General features: G+C 43.5%; 1 long non-coding RNA gene across 2 annotated transcripts; it reads left to right on the top strand.

Annotated features, from left to right (window-relative positions):
• Nucleotides 1–10,156: 10,156 nt before the first annotated feature.
• LOC119354169 lies at nucleotides 10,157–19,182 on the top strand. Of its 2 annotated transcripts, XR_005170665.1 has the most exons (6): nucleotides 10,157–10,617; nucleotides 10,726–10,800; nucleotides 11,321–11,409; nucleotides 16,617–16,749; nucleotides 18,396–18,513; nucleotides 18,708–19,182. It is a non-coding gene; the product is annotated as an uncharacterized LOC119354169 (long non-coding RNA). The 2 variants fall into 2 exon arrangements; XR_005170666.1 differs by lacking the exon at nucleotides 10,726–10,800 and having other exon boundaries at nucleotides 10,158–10,617.
• Nucleotides 19,183–19,396: the final 214 nt, after the last annotated feature.

The raw sequence follows: 19,396 nt of genomic DNA, 5'->3' as shown, positions 1-19,396 counted from the left end.
TGCCGCATTCTATGATTATGAGATATGGCAAATGGACGTCAAAACGGCATTCCTTAATGGTTTCCTTAAGGAAGAATTATATATGTTGCAACCGAAAGGTTTTGTCGATCCTAAGAATGCTGACAAGGTGTGCAAGCTCCAACGCTCGATTTATGGGCTGGTGCAAGCATCTCGGAGTTGGAACATTCGCTTTGATGAGATGATCAAGGCGTTTGGGTTTATGCAGACTTATGGAGAAGCCTGCGTTTACAAGAAAGTGAGTGGGAGCTCTACAGCATTTCTCATATTATATGTAGATGACATACTTTTGATGGGAAATGATATAGAACTTTTGGACAGCATTAAGGCCTACTTGAATAAGAGTTTTTCAATGAAGGACCTTGGAGAAGCTGCTTATATATTAGGCATCAAGATCTATAGAGATAGATCAAGACGCCTCATAGGTCTTTCACAAAGCACATACCTTGATAAGATATTGAAGAAGTTCAATATGGATCAGTCTAAGAAGGGATTCTTGCCTATGTTGCAAGGTGTGAAATTGAGCTCAGCTCAATGTCCGACCACGGTAGAAGATATAGAAGAGATGAGTGTCATCCCCTATGCATCAGCCATAGGGTCTATTATGTATGCCATGCTGTGTACCAGACCTGATGTAAATCTTGCCGTAAGTTTGGTAGGAAGGTACCAAAGCAATCCCGGCAAGGAACACCGGACAACGGTCAAGAATATCCTGAAGTACCTGAAAAGGACTAAGGACATGTTTCTCATTTATGGAGGTGACGAAGAGCTCGTCGTAAAGGGTTACGTCGACGCTAGCTTCGACACAGATCTGGATGACTCTAAGTCACAAACCGGATACATGTATATTTTGAATGGTGGGGCAGTAAGCTGGTGTAGTTGCAAGCAAAGCGTTGTGGCGGGATCTACATGTGAAGCGGAGTACATGGCAGCCTCGGAGGCAGCACACGAAGCAGTCTGGGTGAAGGAGTTCATTACCGACCTAGGAGTCATACCCAATGCGTCGGGACCGATGACTCTCTTCTGTGACAACACTGGAGCTATTGCCCTTGCCAAGGAGCCCAGGTTTCATAGGAAGACCAGGCATATCAAGCGTCGCTTCAACTCCATTCGTGAAAGTGTTCAAAATGGAGACACAGAAATTTGTAAAGTACATACGGACCTGAATGTCGCAGATCCGTTGACTAAACCTCTCCCTAGAGCAAAACATGATCAACACCAGAATTCCATGGGTGTTCGATTCATCACAATGTAACTAGATGATTGACTCTAGTGCAAGTGGGAGACTGTTGGAAATATGCCCTAGAGGCAATAATAAAATGATTATTATATTTCCTTGTTTAGGATAATAGTCTATTATTCATGCTATAATTGTATTATCCGGAAATCGTAATACATGTGTGAATACATAGACCACAATGTGTCCCTAGTGAGCCTCTAGTTGACTAGCTCGTTGATCAACGGATAGTCATGGTTTCCTGGCTATGGACATGGGGATGTCATTGATAATAGGATCACATCATTAGGAGAATGATGTGATGGACAAGACCCAATCCTAAGCTTAGCTCAAAGATCGTGTAGTTCGTTTGCTGTAGCTTTTCTGAATGTCAAGCGTCATTTCCTTAGACCATGAGATTGTGCAACTCCCGGATACCGTAGGAGTACTTTGGGTGTACCAAACGTCACAACGTAACTGGGTGACTATAAAGGTACATTACAGGTGTCTCCGAAAGTGTCTGTTGGGTTGGCACGAATCGAGACTGGGATTTGTCACTCCGTATGACGGAGAGGTATCTCTGGGCCCACTCGGTAATGCATCATCACAATGAGCTCAAAGTGATCAAGTGGTTGATCACGGGATCATGCATTACGGTACGAGTAAAGTGACTTGCCGGTAACAAGACTGGACGAGGTATTGGGATACCGACGATCGAGTCTCGGGGAATTGTATACGGATTGATTGAATCCTCGACATCGTGGTTCATCCGATGAAATCATCATGGAGCATGTGGGAGCCAACATGGGTATCCAGATCCCGCTGTTGGTTATTGACCGGAGAGCTGTCTCGGTCATGTCTACATGTCTCCCGAACCCGTAGGGTCTACACACTTAAGGTTCGGTGACGCTAGGGTTGTAGAGACATGAGTATGCAGTAACCCGAAAGTTGTTCAGAGTCCCGGATGAGATCCCGGACTTCACGAGGAGTTCCGGAATGGTCCGGAGGTGAAGAATTATATATAGGAAGTGCAGTTTCGGCCATCGGAAGAGTTTCGGGGGTCACCGGTATTGTACCGGGACCACCGGAAGGGTCCCAGGGGTCCACCGGGTGGGGACACCCATCTCGGAAGGCCCCATGGGCTGAAGTGGGGAGGGGAACCAGCCCCTGGTGGGCTGGTGCGCCCCCTTGGCCCCCCCCATGCGCCTAGGGTTGGGAACCCTAGGGGAGGGGCGCCTCCACTTGCCTTGGGGGGTACTCCACCCCTTTGGCCGCCGCCCCCCTAGGAGATCCCATCTCCTAGGGCCGGCGCACCCCCTAGGGGGCCTGTATAAAGGGGGGAGGGAGGGCAGGAACACCTGAAGTCTTGGCGCCTCCCTCTCCCCTGCTACACCTCTCCCTCTCGCAGAAGCTCGGTGAAGCCCTGCTGCGATCACTGCTGCGTCCACCACCACGCTGTCGTGCTGCTGGATCTTCATCAACCTCTCCTTCCCCCTTGTTGGATCAAGAAGGAGGAGACGTCATCCTCTCCGTACGTGTGTTGAACGCGGAGGTGCCGTCCGTTCGGCACTTGGTCATCGGTGATTTGGATCACGGCGAGTACGACTCCATGATCCCCGTTCTCTTGAACGCTTCCGCTCGCGATCTACAAGGGTATGTATATGCACTCTCCTCTCGTTGCTAGTTGACTCCATAGATTGATCTTGGTGAAACGTAGGAATTTTTTTGTTTTCTGCAACGTTCCCCAACAGGTTTGACCAGAGAAATTCGTTTAATGAAGTTGCACAACAAGATGATGCTTACACTGCTCCTGATGTACAAGGTAACATAGATGTTCCTAATATCTTTGAGAACCATCACGTCAATGACGCTAGCGAAAAGATTGCCTGTCGTGCTATGGCATATAAGAGTTGATCAAGAAAAAACCAACATTCGAGGACGTTGAGGACAAAGAAGAAGATGACACTGTGGGGAGTTATGATTCAGACTGATACACATGGTGAAGATGTTGACGCTACTGCTGCGGATGATGATTACATTGCTTTTGTCGTATTTGCCTGTCAGAAGACATTTTTTATCTACTATCTGAAATTGTGTTTGCTATGACAACTAAAACCTGATGAACATGTTGTTTAGTATTTTCCTGTGAGAACATGACTTGTTATGTATGCTGATATGTGTTTGATGATTGTATGACGACTAAAACATGATGATATTGTTGTTTAGTTGTGCTCATATTTGGCTACGAAACTTGAATTTAATGACATAGTTTGCTGTTGGACTGCAATTTGCTCGATGTTTCCGAATGAGAACAAAGCTGACCCGACAGGGCCTCTGCTAATTTATTTATTTATTATCAAAAGGGCCTCTGCTATTTATTTATTTATGAGTAAAAGGGGATACCCCTTGATTTCCGTTAATATAAATCATTAGATGTTCACAACACTACGCCCAGCCTGCTACACATGTTTCATTCATTACTAGTTTCAGCAAAGTGCTCATGTCATAGCCACTGAATACATCACGAGTGCTACATACAATGCAAATAAAGAGATAATCATCCTACAGAGCACATCGATTTTGCCCATTATCTTCACAAGCTCTTTCATCTCCTCATTGCTGTCAAGGCCATTCAACAGCTGTTGCTTGACCATGATCAAAGAACTGCATGTTTAACCTTCTGCTCTGCATCTTCCTCTTCTGTCATTCCTTCAGTTACTTGTCCAACACCCCAACCTGCTGGTATTGGGATTCCTCAGCTAACCAAATAATCAGCGTAGTTGCACTCCCCCACATCAGCAACTTCCCACAAATACAAATCACACGAATCTTCCCTTTTCTGCATGAATCAAATTGGAAGATCATCAACCAAACAATTAAAAAAATCAGCAAGTGAAAGCAGCAGAACAACACTTAAACATATTATTACCCCATGATTCAGGCATTCGTAGAAGACTCGGCCGGTGTCGGTGTACAAAAGTAGGGGCTCTCCTTTTGACCCCTTTACTTGTGCACGGACAGTCAGAGCCGCGCGTCGCGGCCACACTTAGCAGGGCAGAGGAGGGAAGCCGGATAGAAGCCGAAGCACAAGACAACCAAGGCAACGCCAAGACCAGAAACTCAGGAGAGCAAGAGGATGAGGTGGACTCCCTCGGCAAGATCCTTGCCGAGGCAGTCTCCGCAGCCCCTGCAAGAGCCTTGCCGAGGCAACTTGCGCGACACCAGCAGAGTAAGCCACCATTGAGCCCACGGGTTCCAACACCACCAACTATCCACGTTAGGACCAAGACTCGGGAGCACCTCTGTGGTGGCATGCAGATCTTCATCAAGATCCTAAACATGTGAGATCAGATGAGGACCAGAAGACGGCGACCCTCGGCATGATCCTAGCCGAGGAAATCCACAAGACCCCCGGCAAGCGCCTTGCTGGGGACGACTGCAACACCACGACAAGACCCTTGCTGGGCCCCCGGCAAGACCCTTGCCGAGGGCATCAGCGGGGCCACTGCCAGGCCCGCCCCTACCAAGACTCCACCTCCATCCCCAAGCAGCAGCTAGCTCAACCAGCTGGGCAGGCACCTGCATGGCGACGGGCGGCCTCTACACCGACTCAGCAAGCACCTGCATGGTGGCATGCGACCCTTCGTGAAGGCTCCACCGCCGCGCCAGCCAACTTGGTGCCGTAAGGCCTCGTCAGCTCGGGCGCGTGTCAAAGCCAGGCGAGGCGGCGACAACTGGGACGTGCTTCCTTGCCATCCCCGATAAAGCGAAAGGGACACGTCGGGAGCGCGTTAAATGCGTTTGTCCGACGGTGCCAGAGGATAGACTCATTCACTGTACACCTTTCCACCTCCTGTGTGCCACTGTGGCGACCCCTTTGTGCCTATAAAAGGAGGCCCGAGGCATCCAGGAGGAGGATTCAGACCTTTTGGGCAAGTTACACCCCATAGCTAGCTCAAGAACACAAGAATACTCTAATACATCCACCAAAGCAGGATTAGGGTGTTACGCATCCTCGCGGCCCAAACTTGGGTAAACGATCCGTGTGCTTCCTGTTAGACCCGCTCTTTTCACAACCTCGCGCCCGCCAACCGTAGAAGGGATCCCAGTGACCCCATAGGTGTCGTTTCCACCGACATCTTTGGCGCGCCAGGTAGGGGAGATGGCGCAGTTGGGGAAATCTGGTCTGATCGAAGCAGCGGCTTCATCGTGGCCGCCGTTCCAAGGAAAAAGACGACCAAGCTTGGTGGCACCATCTGCACATGAGGTGGACGCCCGCACAACGACGGAGAAGCTAAGTCGTGCGAAACTTTAAGCAATTTCCTTTTTATATATGAGGTTATTGTCCTCGAAGGTCCTGTCCCATGTATGGAGAACCTGCACGCAAAGGGGCCCTACCGCTATTGGCAACACCCTTGCTCTGTTTCGAGTCCGCTCAACAGCTCAAGCGGCCGCGTCACGAGCACCAGGGTAGCCTTCCACAATTGGCAACGCTCTCGATTCTGACTCGAGTCAAGCTCGACAATTGGAGCGGCCGCGTTGAGAGCGGTAAGGTGGTTCGCTCGGCAGCAAGCACACCCGGCATGCTATTAGGGATCTGTCCTCAAGATGCCGCCCTGGGTTTACGTGCCGGCAAGCCTACCCGGTTAACTTAGGGCGGACATAGAAGGGAAGATCAGACAGGAAAATAACATGCATTGTAACAAGAGTACTGTAGAGTTATATTACATGAGTTGTTGCCACGATTCTAACTAAAGATAGAAATTGTCTTGGTCATGAACCTGCAGCGGCAATGAGAAACGGGGTGCCTAATCCCGGCGCTAGCCCTCCACCCTCTGGATTCCATCGATGCGGCTGATGATGGGTTTGATACGCTCCTTGAGTGTCGCGATGTCCGCATCATCCAGCAAGCTCTCCAGCGCGGCGTCGAAGTCGAGGTCAGGATTCCAGTGCGCCACCTTGGTGAGGACCTTGGTCATGGCACCCCGTCAAATCCTCCAGGCCTCATCGGCTAGGGAGGCCTCCCGATTGGAGTGGAGCTGCTCTAGGGCCCCGAGGACACCCTCGAAGAAGATGGTCAGCTTGGCGTTGGGACTCATGTTGCGCTCCGGGGTATACCTCACATTTGGCATCCCCATGGTACCCAGCTGCGTGGTGATCCTGCCGGCGACGCCTTCGAGGCGCCTGATCCAGCGATTCTCACCCTCCACAAAGTCTTTTTGGTTGGCGGTCTCATTCTTCCGCAGCTGCTTCTCGGTCTCCAGGTCCTTGGCTAGGGTCCCTCCGACAGTATCCCCTCGAGACCCTCCAGCTTCAGCTTGAGGTCTTTGATGGAGTTGTTGGCCTCGGAGAGCTGCCCAGCCCTGCTGAGGGCCCCGCCCTGCGCCTCGACCAGAGCGCTATTGAGCGTGTCCTTCTCCTTGGACAGCTTCAGGACCTGGTCTTTCAGCCCGTCCCGCTCCTCCTCCAGCTCCTTCACCTTGTCGGCATGAACCAGAGCCTAGGCATTGAGTGCCTCTCCGTGCCTCTGCTCCAGCTCCTGGATCCGCTGCACGACGAGCTTCTCCACCTCCTCATCCTTGCCATAGCTCCCACTAGACTTTACAAGATTCTTCATCATTTGAACAAAATCAAACTCTTTGACTATTTCATTAAAATGTTGATTCCAGCTCCTTGATACTTACTTCAAACCATAAAAAAGACTTTTGAAGTTTGCACACCCATCTGGTATCCTTATGATCTACAAAACTTTCCGGTTGTATCATTCATACACCCTTCCCATTCATGAAGCTAGTTATGATATCCATTCCATTTAATTTTTACCTTCTGCATCAACTAAGTTCCAAACTTAATTGTCGTATATGAACTCTATACCTTTAAGTTCCAAACTTAATTGTATATGAACTCCATTCCTGTGTGCATGGCTATAAGCCATTCTTTTTAGCCGAGCGCCGCCATCGCTTAAAGTGCGCAGGCTCATCTTCTTCTAAGATGAATATTTCATTTTGAAATCATTCAGGAGGTTCGTCAACCTTTTCCTAACTTCTGGTTACAAGCTTTAACTAGTGTTTCTACAACTGGTTTACTAACTTCTGGTTCAATTTTGTAGATAACATTTTGGAACAATTTCCGTTTTGTTAATCTTGCTAACTTTTGCCAGAGATTCAGTATTTTTTATCAAGCTTGCACTGTCCTCCCACTTACTTATGTCAGTGAGAAAACTCCTTGAAAATGTGTTCATTCTCTATGACAAACTTTTTGTCCTTGAACTTTTTGTAGAAGGAATGTCCAATTGTCTCTTTTCGATAACCTACAAATTAATATTTGTTTGGATTGTTAACTCCATAACTATGGTGTCGTCTTGCAAGACTTTTCGGCGGTGCTCTGTTGCGTGTATATGTTGTTGTTTCAAGTGCATATCCCCAAATTGAATAAAAGCATATTGGTAAAATAATTCTACAATTATTCGAGCGTTTTGCTAAAATCATAACTCAGATAATTTTCTTCATGATTGAAGAACTTTTTACCTTTTGACATAATGATTCTTATCTTCGCTCTGAATTTTTTGAACCTTTCAAATATTTCATTATGAATTTATTTAAACCTTTCAAATATTTCATATTTACATTAACTTTTCATATTTACTCAGGTAATTAATGAAGTATAATTATCCACCGCGCCCTCGTTTTCTCGTCGGATTATATACATCACCATGTATTATGTCAACTGATTTGACTTCGATACTTTATCTACATGAAGATTATTGTTCTAATATTACCAAGCAGTGCCACATTTAAGTGGTGTTTCATCAGTCTTCTCAAGACGTTTAGCATTAATGTTATAAACTTTCAATTCAAGTTCTCATGAATAAACCACCAATAATATAGGTAAATTCAAAACCTATTATTATTACAACTTAAACAACCATTGTTTAAAACTTACTAGTAAAAGTGCCCGTGCGTTGCACCGGGTTGCATTTTTTATTTTTGGATTATGAATTTTGCATTTGAAAAGTCTCGCCTCATTTCCTCCGTTGACATCTACTTCAACTCTGCATCACCATCGAAGTGCAAATAGAGATGCAAACATAGGAAGTTTCAATAGATCGAGTGAAACTCCACACAGATTGGTCTCGAAGAACAATTTATAAGTACACCAAGTTAAGAACAACATCCACAGGGTTCCGTTAATAGCATGAGACAGTCGAACATGTGCAATTTTTTTTACAATATCTTCCTAATTTATTGAAGAACTTTACGAATTAACCATATCAGTCTGCTGCCAAGAATAGCATATTAAATGCAAGTGACGATGGTTGTAGTTGCATAGTAAAAACCATAAAACCTATGTTTGAACAATACCCTCAGTCCAAGTACATATGACATATAGTTACTCATTTCTTAAAGTGAACTAAAATAATAATGTATGTATCTTTCGAATCAAAACTAAAGTTTAGCAAACACCAAAACTTAAATTATTACGTGCGTTTTCATGTTTTGAGACATAGAATATTTTTGAATTAGCCCTATCCTTTCAAGAAACATATGGACTCACACGTGAAAAAGCAGATATGTAAAAGCATGAAGCATGTGAACACCTATCTTCAGCAGGGTGTGTCCTAAAGCACTGAACAAACCATTATATACTAATACCTATAGGAACTCCCCATGCGAAAGAGAATAAAAGGTACTGATCAAAACACTTTCCTCATTGTCAATTACTGGCAGTAGCTCCGAAGAATTGCTACTGCCAGCCTTGAAGCAAAATTACATCTACATCGATAGCAAAATGAAAGTTAAGCCGTACACGAAGGTAGAAATTGATTGGCACAAAGCTTAAAAGTGATTTTTTTAAAAAGTAATAGCAATTTCAATGGTCTTAATTTTAGGAATATGTTATCTGCTTTCTTTCATAAAATTTAACATCCACAGACCACAAGATGACCTGCATGATTATAGTATTTAAATATATTCAATAAAGACAATATCAATTTTTACAGAAAACCTGACTAAATATTTTTTTAAACCCATGTGGTTGTATAAAAAGATCGCGCCCATGAATCCAAACTGACACCATCCACAGACCACAAGATTTTTTTAGAAAAGGAGGATATACCCCCCGCCTCTGCATCTGGACGATGCATGCAACCATATTATTAATTATTCACAAAGACCATACAAGGTGATACATCAATAAGCCTGAAGCCACCATCTTCGCAACACCGTTGCTATTCTTATCCCCTTGATGAAGGCATGCCAAATGTTCGGGCCTAATACCAAACAGACATTGCATCAAAGCCTAACATCTAAAGCCGGGTGTCCCATCCAAGACACTACCTGAATTGGGTCCCACAGCGACATACCACAAGATGACATGCATGATTATGGAATTTAAATATATTCAATAAAGACAATTATCAAATTTTACAAAAAAACATGACTGGATTTTTTTCTAAACCCATGCGGCTGTATAAAAAGATCGCACCCACCAATCTAAAACAGACACACCCAATATAAACCAAATGACTGAAAGAGGTATCTTGGACAATGCCTCTATTTTCTTCCGAGAGGAACGCCCATTACTTGACCAAATTGGTTATTCGGTAAAAATGAAACAAGAGACACGCATGACGCTCCCTCTTTCACTTCAAAAAAGAAGTTCTTCTCATCCCCTTTGTCTAATTTTTTTTTCTTCTTATCCCTTCCCACCGCTCCCCCGTTCCATGGTGGCCGCCCCTCACTTCCATTTCCATTCCTTGTGGATGTAAGCATAATTGGTTTGCTGCCAAAAATTGGCATGCCAATGTTTGACATTGTGCCAAATATTGGCAACTACTTGATTGGCTATGAGTTGTTTTGCTTCTTTTACATAAAATTGCCAATAGTTGACAAGTCTCGGTATTGCCAATAGTTGGCAATACCAACAATTATGTTCGTAGTACCTCATCAGGCCGCCCTTTCCTTTCGTCCCCGCCGCCGGCGCGAGGCCTCACCTGCTCTCCCCACTGCCTCCTCTCCCCGGCACGCAGTCGCACGCCGCATCCTCTCCCGCCACATCGTCGCCCAGCGCATCCTCTCCCCCTCCCCACGACCTTGCGCCGCCGCCTCCTCTCCCCACCATAACCTCGCCTTGCCGCTAACACCGTCGGTCTTCCCTAGATCGACTCTGCCGTCGCCGTACACATGTCCCAGCGCAGATCCAGATGCGAGCTAGAGGAGCGTGCTGGACACGATGCGGGAGCAGGCATCTCGGAGCGGCCCGAGGTTCAGTGCGTCTCGTGCCCCTGTGATAGTCGGCCTCGTGCTTGGCTCCCACATTCAATCCGGGAAGGCGCTCGCAGCTCGCTTACGTGCTCGACTACTCCAGTTGCTTGATGGATTCAGGTATTGACAACTGTGAACTCGAGTTTACCACACAGTATATCATTGTTGGATGGTGAACACACAGTGGTACTTTTGTTGATATTAATTTAGGATCCTTGCTCTTAATAGGCTACTATAAGAAATGGCAACTTGGGGCATGACTTGCAAGAAAGGGATTCTATGACAGAATGACATTGCTTCATGGTAGAGTTTCTGCATCTGGAGATCAAGTTTTATCTTGGTGTCTCATGTCAGTGACATTTGTGTGTGTGTGCGCGCGCGCGCGGAAAAATTTGAGTGCGTGCGTGCGCGCGCGCGGGGGAAATTTTGAGAGTCTCATGAGAGAGCACACACTCGAAAATATATTTAGATTGAATTTGACTCTTTTTTAGTGATGTTGGATTGGGAGAACATCTCTAATAGATTTTGCCACTAATCCATGAGAAAAGGACAGCATAATGATTTGGCGGGGATCCTCAATATTTTGGTCAAAAAGGAGAGCATAATGAAGTTAGCATTAGAGTCATTTTAGAATCGGAGAGAAAAAAATAGAATTTGGGTGATCCTGTTTTTGTTTTTCTACTGTCTAATCTTGGAGTAAGCTTCACTTGGGAGCAGTTAATCTCACACAGAAACATATAATTGCAGTCGAAATTCTTTGAGGATTGCATAGTAGAAATTTTGGTACAGCTTGTACAGCCATAATTGGTCGTTTATATTTCAGGTTTCGGGGTATGTAGAGAATGTGATGTTTAGAAAAATCTGGGCAACAGCAGCATTTCCAAGGTGACAAATATGTTCTTATTTTGGCTTGTAAGTCTCTTTCTGCCCTTAGTTACACATTTTGGTGCTAAATTTGTATATATACTTAGAATTATTTCTATAGAAAAACCATGAATGAGTTAGTGGACACATAATTTGTTCGCTCAGGACATTATACATGAGAAATATACCATAAATGATTTGTATATACACAAATGAGTTAGTCTCCTCCAAGACGATCAAGTTCTGAATTCCAACTGTGAAGTTGTCACTTGGCTTTAATGTTCCTGTAGAATCCAAGTAATATATTTAAGGTTAGAAAAGAAGCAATGCAATGCGAAATATAAATATACTTTTAAGTTTTTCTTAAATGATGATCCTACCAAGTAGAAACTGAAATTTTGAACAAGAAATTAAAAGGTTGCATTACCTATTTGGTTAATACTTCCGTGTATACAATATTTTTCGTATATGTCTCGCTTGTAGTGCTCTTCCTATTCTTCTCTCCCTTTGTGTATGTGTCGCATGTAGTGGTATTTTTATTCTTCTGCTTGTTCTCACCATGTGTACCTGTTAGAACCTTTATGTTTGATGTCGCAGTTGCTCTAGAAAGCGCGACATATAACTGACCATGTGAAGAAACCGGTTCAGGCAGGTAGATGCCGACATTTGGTATTGTCTGTCCTTGTGATTTGTTTATTGTCATTGCAAAACTGAGCCTGATTGGGAACTGTTTCCTCTTGAAACTGAACGGGAACATGTCATCGTCAGAGGGACATAATGGTATCCGAGGCAGGAAAACTCGCATTCCAGAGTGCTGTCCCACCACAATCTCTGCGTCAATTGCATTTTTTTGAAATCCACGCATGACCAACCTCATACCGTTGCAGAGTCCATTAGCAGGGTCGATGTTCCTGAGTAGTATGATTGGGCAATTTATTTTGAGCTTCAACATATGTGGAGGCAGTCCATTTGGGGTTAGGGTATTTAAGTATTCTGGTGGATAGTAGTTATGTGGGTCGTCTTCTACGGAATCAAAGCTGTGGTACACCATCTCCTCCCCCTGGAAGCGATCAATCATTTTTAAGTTGATTTTGTCCACGCAGTCGTTCCTTGTGGATAAAATTGCTCTTGATGTGATGTACTTTGGATCCTTTATTAGGGAAGCATTGCCTGTTTGGTAGATACTGTCAATGAGTCTATCCAAGCCATTATCATCCGTCTTATTTGCCACACATATACTTCTAGGTAGAAGTATTTCACCATCATCATTTGTCTTCTCAGTCCCATTTCCAATGCGTAGTAGGTATTCTGCGAACCAAGGGTCGTTTTGAGCCCTCATGTTGCGCACAAGCTTCAACTGACGCATGCAATTCCAGAGCTCTGACGTGCGTAGCGATGCATCTACTATCTGGGCCCTTGTTCCCTTTCGGACAACAGGGAGCACTTGTCTAAAATCTCCCCCAAATACGACCGTTTTTCCACCAAAAGGAAGATCTGGTCTGTCCATTATGTCCCTCATGCTTTTGTCTAGCGCCTCCACTGTTTGCCTCTTAGTCATAGATGCTTCATCCCAGATTATTAGTGATGCTGCTTGGAGTAGCTTGGCTGTCCCACTTTGTTTTGTGAAGCTACAAATAGCACCATCATCTATTTTTAGTGGAATTTTGAACCTTGAGTGTGCGGTCCTCCCTCCAGGCATTATGGAAGCAGCAACACCGGAAGTGGCTGTCGCCACTGCAATCTTGCCTTGTCCGCGTACTGTGGCCAAGAGCGCCCTGTAAAGAAAAGTTTTCCTGTGCCTCCCGGCCCATCAACAAAGAATATACCTCCTCTTTGGCAGTCAACTGTGGCTAGGATTTCGTCATAGGCCATCCTTTGCTCGGTATTTAGGTTTTTATGCAACAATGTGTCCTCAGGGTCCACCTCGTGTGGAGGTCTCCTCAATGATTTCCCTAGGCACGCCGTTTGTCATCTCATGCTGTGTGTCGATCTCTGGAAGAGGAAAAGATTCTATATCTTTTCCCATTGAGTGCAACATGTCCCTAAGATTTCTCAGCACCATTTGTTCGACCGTGTGCTTGCATTTGCAGTTTCTGCTGTAGTCCTCTGACATTGCCTCGAGGTGTTTGTTCCATAGACCACGGACGTCGCTGGGCTCGCAAAAAACCAGGATTGTCGCGAATAGCCTTCGTAGAGATGATGGCATTCGAAACAACTCTGCTTCTGCCATGCATTCGTCTAATGTGTTGTCTGCCTCAATGAGCCCCCGTTTTTCTGCAGCTTCACGGAAGGTTGGCATTACTTGTCCATTGACTGTTCGTAGGTCTTCGTAGCTGGTGGCGCCTGTCACGTGGTTGAGGAGGACTCGTAGATAGTATCGTTCTCCTTCAGCCGGGTGTGCTGAGACGATCCTGCCAACCTGGAACACAGCGGCTCGCTTCCTCTCTTGCCAAAACTTCTCTTGTCTTTGCCAAGTATAATATTCCGGAAAATCTCTGTATAGTATGCCTCGTGCTTTCTCATGTAAACTGTTTGCTTCAAAGTACGCAGTCAACATTGATCTTTCCGTGCCATCATGGTCGAGAACATTCTTTATTGTTTCTGTGCCATGATATGAAACCATGTGCATATTTGGGAGATGTAGCTGCAGTTGCAAGACTGGTGGGTGCATTTTGCTTAGTTCAAAGCCATATATTCTCCACATTGCTTCCGGAGGAGTCACCCACCGTGCGTCTCTGTACTGTTTAATCTCGTCGATTTTGACTTCATCTACTTTGTCGGTTACAGATACAGATGCTCGATCATGTCCCTTGTAGATGTACTTGAAGAGGTACTTAACAGCTTTAATGCTTGAGCATATCTCAACATTTATGTGGTAGTTGAACATCCTTAACAGATAGGGGTTGTAAGGAACCACCCATCTGTTATCTAGTTTGCAATTTCTTACCGTTTCGGTCCGGCCGTCATTGCGTCTCCTATATACTGGGTATGAGTCCTTGCCTTGAATCGTAGTTTCGTTAAATGGCCTTGGATAATTGTTCTTGCATGACGGACGATTCTTTGTGCACGGGCAAAATTTATTCAATGCACCGCAAGGACCATGCATCATATGTTTGATTACCATTTTATATATCTCTGGGTACTTGTGCTTGTTAGGGAGCTCAGCGGAGATGATTCTGTCATACTGTTCTGGACATGTGTACTTGTATTTTCCGGTCATGATGAGCAAAAAGTGAGCATGGGGTAATCCCCTCTTTTGGAACTCTACGACATATGTATATGCCGTAACCTTTCCAAGAATGGCCTTCTCAAATAGTTGCTTCTTCATTTCTTCTAGCTTCGCCCTGAAAACACGAACGACAATGTCTGGGCGATCTTGTGGTGTTTGTCCAAACTCTAGTTCACGTGTGATCTCTTCCCAGTTGGGGTTGCAGGTCATTGTTAGGAATACGTCTGGCTTTCCATATTTTCTAACTAAAGCCATCGCATCCAGATACCGACGAAGCTTATCTCGTGGCCCTCCAATAAATGATGAGGCAAGTACTCTCCGTTTTCCGACTGCATCTCCATTCTGTTCTCCGGCTTGAATGCTGTCTAGAAGGCCTTGGTATAGATCTGCCCTTATTTTCTTTTGATGATGCCACATGTAATCCAGTCTGGAGCTTTCAATCTTGATGTATGTATCTACAACAAACTGCTGGAAAAGCCGTCCGCCATGCAATATTGGGTTGAATATGCTTGGTCATGTATGGAATTTATAGCAGTAGTATTCTTTCATGGTTACCCACAAGCCGTTGACCGAATCTATGCAAAAATTGCAACATAAAAAGTTAGTTGCATAAGTTTGTACTGTACCATATATGAAAATTGAATTTTGAATATAATAGTATATGAATTTTTTACCTGGGTCCTCGTCATTATTGATATTATCAGCACCAATGTCTTCCTCTTGTGTATTCTTCTTTGGGATTTTCCTATGCCAACCCAGTTCAGCTCTTGGAAAGAATAGAGGATACGACAACGGATCATAGCACCCGTAATATGATCGAATGTGCTCTTTTTCGTTGTTGTTCCCATGTAGTATTACACTCCTGTCATAAGTATCTCTTCTTTCATTTCCTTCAATCCACACTGCAGCTACCTCTGAATTGATTGGTGCGTTGTATGTTCTCTGGTCCAATCTTTGGTCAAGGTTCAAGATGACTCTGTAGTCCTCAAGATTTTGGGCTTGTCCCAAACTCCTAAACTGTTGAGAGTACGGGTTACCGCGTAGGATGTTGGTTATTATTCCAATCACATGCTTGTCTTGCTCATACATTTCCTCGCGGCAACGACGATATCGATGCTCTAAGCTTGGATCATCGTCGTAGAAGTATAGCTCCAAATGCTTTGGATCTGAGTGACTATTACCAAATGAATGTATGTTGTGATAGATCTGACCATGAGCTCGAAAGGTGTAAATACCAGCTGTTCGCATGTCAGTTGTGTCTCTGTCAAGGTGACAATATAGAGTAGTAAATGAGAAGTGTCCATTGAAAAATCTTATATTTTGCCGAAAATGTCTTGCATCAGAGTCGTTGCTTGTCCAAAGTCTCATGAGTTCAGGTGGTGTATCTGGATTGGCCAGTCTTATCTGTCCTTTTCTGCAGCATAACCCCTTAGTTTCATACTTGAATTTTTTTGCATGACATAATCTGCAATTCTCTTCCGGTTTGAGCACATGTGTGTTTTTTGGTATGTTACTGTAGACAAAATCATATGGATCAGACTTGTGAATTTCTTCGTCTTCTTTGATTTCAATTTCCACTTCTCTGCCCCATTCTAGTATGGTTTGTAGCATAAAATTTTTAGTAAAGGAGAAATATAATGATTCGAATCTATTTAAATTGTATTGGGCATACCTTGACCAGAGAACATGTGTTCGTCCTCGTTTGTATCTTCTTCAAATATGATTTCGTCATTACCTGTGTTGTAATCTTATATATATATTATATTTCTCTGTACTTCATAACAATATATATGAAATTGATAACCTTACCATGATCCTCATTGTGGATTGATTGTGTTGGTGCGTCTGCTTCTTTGATGTCTGTGTCTTTCTCACACATGACTTTATTATTTGTTGTGTAGAATTTTTTATTTATATAGATATGCATATAGTTTTTGTATTGTATAAAAGTATATCCAATTGATTATCATACCGCGAACATCATTGTAGAATGATTCTATTCGTGCATCTACTTCTTTTATTGTAGGAGACATTGAAGAGGGGATGTCTGGCCATGAAGCCACCTTATTGTGATCGCCATTGTATAATGTCTTTGTTGGGGTATCTGCTTCTTTCATGCTTGGAAACATTGATGAGGGGATGTCTGTCCACAAAATATGGTTAGTTGTACAAACACATGTATATTTACTTTGAATGCTAGTATTGTATCAAATTTAGATTTTTACCGTAAATCGTTACTTGTGGTTGATGTAGAGGCTCTGTGTCATTGTTGCCGATTTCCGTCATGGATGCATCTTCTTTTGATGATACTGTAACATTTTTCCTCCGTCTTGTCGTGAATTGTTTGTTACGGCGGTGCAGCAATGTTTGTCTTTCTCCTCGCGTGACATGCTTTCTGTGATTTACAGAAGGGGTAGAAATACAAACTTCTTGTTCAGTTGAGCTATATGCAGGGTTTTGCATCGCAATTGAGTCTTTGTTTGCTGTGCTGCGCTTCAATTCATTTATATGTTCTATTCTAGCTTTCTTTTGTTCTGACTGCATATTTGCATATATCTGCCTATGCTGTGCACATATCTTCTCTTTCTTTTGTTGATAGGTTTCACGGCGTCTTTTGAGTTTTTCCTGCTTTTCTCCATCGGTCATCTGTACATTGAGCTCTGCTCTTTTTTTCTTTCTTTTGTTGATAGGCTTCACAGCGTTTTTCGAGTTTTTGCTGCTTTTTTTCATCAGCCATCTGTGCTTCATCGTTCATCTGTGCTTCATCGGTCATCTGTGCATAGAGCTCTGCTTTTTTTTTCTCTCTTTCTGATGTTGATAGGCTTCGCGGCGTTTTTTGAGTTTTTCCTGTTATTTTTCGTCGGTCATCTCTGCATAGCGCTCTCTTTCTCTCTTCCTTCGTTGCTCCTTAGCATCCATTCTTTGATATTGTCAAAAATGCCTGCCTGCCTGCATGAGAGTTTTGGAAAGTGTAAACAAATATTATTTATTAAAGATGGGAACTTGGTTAGCATGGACATTTGCTGATACAGTATTTACTCTTCAAACAACACTCGTCTTACCAAGTGAAATGAAAACAGAGGATACAGCTAAGTCATTCTAGCTGGTAGGATTTATATAATGCTAAGACCTATGAGTATTTCTCTATTTTTCAACTGTTTTTCAACTAAATGGCCCTGGTGCAGCCATTGATACACTATGCATGGGTTCAACTCATGCAACTCGATATGTAACAGGAACTGCTGTTGTATATAATCGATACACACATTGCTATTTTTTATTAGTCCTATTATTATTATTGTTTTTGCCTATTTTCAAAATTAAAATCTATTGGCCTTCTATATGCTAAGCTCATACATGTGGTGCTTCCCAGGGGAACTTTTGATTCTATCTTTTTGCTCAAACGATTGATCTCCAAATCAACTTGCTTATGGTGTGCATAACAAATTAGATACGTGAAAATGCTGACTTCTCATTGATTTGTTCCAGAAGCGTACATTATTCCCTTGTTTGCGTTGATTGTTAAATAAGCTAAAATTACTGCTGATCAACGATGATATGCATCATGATTTTTTTTCTTTTACTGACTTATCAATTTTTAGTGTATGTTCCGAGCCACATCTAAATGGTACATAGATTAACATGTCTATGAGTCTTTGTATATCAGCATATCGACTCGTCACTTGTTGTTTTAAATAATTTGAACAACTTAAATTGTAATATCTCTTTGTATGCACGCACGCACTACCTCTTATATGTACTCACACATTGCTTACACATTTGTATTGATCTTTTCAAAATACAGTAAATACCTCAGGAGGAGCACGGGCATACGAGTTCCAGCGAAGACAGCGGAGGCGAGATTGGACGCTTGCGGCACGGCAATGTCGAGCCTAAGTCAAGCCAGACTGAAAGTAGATGAGGTTAGTGCCACCAGAACACTTAAATTCTAGTCCAATCATTGCATCTATTTTTTCCTTGTCAATAATGGTGTTTAAATATGATTCAATGTGTCGCATATAAAATGTTGTAAATTTCTTGCTCAAAGTAAACTTTGATATACTACTTGTTTGGATAATCCAAATTGCTGATGATAAATGTAATTTTTTCATTACAGGTACCAGTGTTCATAGACATGTTGAAGGATGTCGTATATGGAAACAGTTAACAAAAATACCTGATGTAAAGCTGACTTGTCAAAGAGCTTAATTGAAACGAAGGTGACAACCTGTGAAACTGGCAGGTTAATTGTAAAGCTGAGCTTAATTGAACCGAAGGTGACGACGCGTGAAACTGGCAAGTTAATTGAACCAAAACCTGGGATTGTGTCACATGAAAAATCACTGGAGATAGGATGTATTTGTAGCACCAACGATCCCCGCCTCTAAGTAGGTTTCGGACTCCTGTAGGAATCTAAATAGGAGTAGGAATAGGAATAGGAATAGGACCAGGATTTGGACTCATGTAAGGAAGCCAGCCAGCGGCGCTGCCTCCGTACGCAGTGGGTCCTTCCTTCATCGATACGGGCCGGCAGCTTCGTTTGTTTGGCAATTTAAAAATAGAGATATGGGCCGGCCGGCCGGCTCTTGTTAGTTTTGAGCGTACGTCTGTTTGTACGTTCGATTTGCTCAACCGGACAAAAGCCTCATAACGGGATGAAATAAAGTGAAACCAAACCAAGAATATCTATCCTCTTTAATAGTAGGTATAGATATAGATATAGATATAGATATAGATAAGAATATATGTCACATAACCCAAAACATATTGTTTTACACAACTTTGGAGTGAAATAACTATTATTCA

The sequence above is a fragment of the Triticum dicoccoides genome, chromosome 2A (genome assembly GCF_002162155.2).
Source record: "Triticum dicoccoides isolate Atlit2015 ecotype Zavitan chromosome 2A, WEW_v2.0, whole genome shotgun sequence".
Lineage (NCBI taxonomy): Eukaryota > Viridiplantae > Streptophyta > Magnoliopsida > Poales > Poaceae > Triticum > Triticum dicoccoides.
Note: the sequence above shows the minus strand (reverse complement) of the source record. Positions and strands in the feature narration are given on the sequence as shown.